The sequence below is a fragment of the Trichinella spiralis genome, assembly GCF_000181795.1.
Source record: "Trichinella spiralis strain ISS 195 chromosome Unknown Scfld8, whole genome shotgun sequence".
NCBI classification, from domain to species: Eukaryota; Metazoa; Nematoda; class Enoplea; order Trichinellida; family Trichinellidae; genus Trichinella; species Trichinella spiralis.
Genome location: NW_003526947.1, coordinates 127960 through 130565, shown reverse-complemented (window position 1 = coordinate 130565; position 2606 = coordinate 127960).

The window sequence follows — 2606 nt, the reverse complement described above, 5'->3', positions numbered from 1 at the left end:
GGTGATATAAAGTAGAACGTAGTTAATAGCGATGCAGTGATAGTGTATTTTAGTGGCAACACGTGCTTAAATAGTGTCGTAGTGTGTCTGTAGAATTCAAATTTCTATGTACGGGTATATACTATAATACATAGCGCTAAAGTTAAGTGAACTGTAACCTTTCAAAGTATGATATGGACATTGTGTTCAAGCTATCTTCATCAGCAGTAGAAGGTTGTATATAGTATTAGTCATATGGCGTATACAAAGTGTCAATATCAGATTGGCAGGACGTAAAAGATCACGAAGTGAAGCGGGAGACGTCTGATTTTTAGGTGGTAGTCAAAATGGAAATGGTGTTGAGGATTACAGGAGAGGGGATGCATGGGGACATGCATTGGTAAAGAAGAATGATTCACGTATTCCTTTTCATGTGGTGAATATTGAAATGTGGCAGGATATACAACAATACAGAAAAATAAGGTTTGTAGTAGTGTCAAGCTTAATCATCAAATTATTGGAATAATATTTGCATTGTATATAGAAGTCAGGTTTATCTAATAGAGGTATTCCTAATCCTAAAAGGAATATTTGTACCAATGAAATGAAAAAAAATATTACAGCTAATCACAAGGGAAAAATTTGAATCAATGAGCAATTAGAAAAGGAAAACCAATACGACAAAGACATGACGGTCCAATAAAATAGCGTGGTCAACGACCAATAAGTGAACAATGGGCCCGAAGGGGAACATAGTGGGACCAAAGGAGAGCAAAACTTTAAACCATCTTGGGAAGAGTCAACAAAATGACTTTCTACTCGCAATTATAAACGCCGCAAAACGGATTATACAAACTGATCTACATACCATGAGAGATGTATTGAACCTGAAAATCACAGAAACCGTGACTAATATGTACAGTAGTCTTATGCTAAGAATAAATAGACAAGCAAGACGCTTTACTAGTTAGCCGATTGTTGTGAACAATATTTTTGGATCCTCGCATGGCGTAAATGAACTCTCGAATTTTCAAACAGAGAACGCACTTTCAATGAAGCTACCAACGTATTGGACCTCCCAATGTCATCTGTGGTACAAGCAAGTTGATGCGCAGTTGCATATCTGCCAAATTTTTACTGATACGATTGTGCATTAGTACATAGTCAGAGCACTGGATCAGAAAACTGCGTGCAAATTCAGTGACTTTGTTCGTCATCCTCCCGCTACATATAACTACTTAAGGATAAAGGCATTCCTGGCGAACATTATTGGCATTTGTCAGAGCGAACAATGCTTAAATATGATTGCATGATGAAGCACCGTCCCAGCTGTTGAATGAAATGCTGGTCTTGCTGTTCGGTTACGAACCATGTTTCTTATTCCGGTAAATATTTTTGAAACAAATGTAAACTGACTTCTTTCTGCTACAATCCAGCATCAAATTCAAAAACTCCTGACAGTAGGCATTTCATGGTCATATGGTGCGGCATAAAAACCAAGAAAATATGGCCCCAAAACACTTTGACCACTTGGGCAGAGTTCTTCACTCGCCAGCGCAGTCCATTGACTTCAAAATTTCCTGTGAAAGGCAACAACGCCAAGTGAAGCATTTAGCAGCATAATTCATCAAGTTACATTCCTCATAAATACTAATTAATACGCTAAATTTAAGTCAAGATTGCTGGCAGCAACCAATCACCGCTTCTCCTCGTTGAAGCGTTGGAGTGTCAGAGGCTTCCCCACAATAAATGCGCTACGTCTACTCAGACTAACAACATCTTATGGACAGCGCATAGCGGTGAACGTAAGCCGACGAAGAAGGAAGCGAGAGAGTTGTTCACAAGAAATGAGTACGTGAAAACAATTCTGACATGCTCACAGCTCATGTCATCCTGATGTAGACGCCTCGCGTTCAATGAACAGTTCATATATTCAGTTATGAAATCATTGCTGTCCACTTACGCATATCTCCTGTGGGACTCATGACAACCTCGCGCAATCTCCGGTCCATTTCCTTCGTCGGCGGAGCTTGTCGTCAATTATGGACGAGGTGGCAGAGTGAGAAGCACCGGCATGAAACGAATTATACGTCGGTGGGATCACCAGAGGAACGCTGTCGTCATTATTTGAAAACACTGGCGGAGCGAGTACATCTCGATGATAAAGATACTCTATCAGACTGTTAAAGAAAGACCGTATTGGAGTAGGTGCAGTTCCACAGAAATGGAATTCCTTCAGGAACTGGATGGCAGCATCTGCGCCGTACATTTAGTGGAATTATTGAATTATTATATCGCTGATGAGCTTTAAACGGTACTGTGCGAAGTTAATGCCCGAATCAACGACTGTCCGCTTACGCTTATCTCCTGTGGGACTCCTGACATCCTCTTTCAATCTCCGATCCATTCCTTTCTTCGGCGGAACTTGTCGCCAATCAAAAGACAAAGTGGTTAAGTGAGATGCACCGGGTTGAATTTGTGCATTGCATCTGCTGGACCTACGGATACATCGCAATCCCCGTAATGTGGAAATGGTGGTGGAGCTCGTACATCTTGGGTGATTTGAATACTCTTTATGAATTTGATTTGAAAGACCGTATTGGAATGGGTGCAGGGCAGAGAAACGG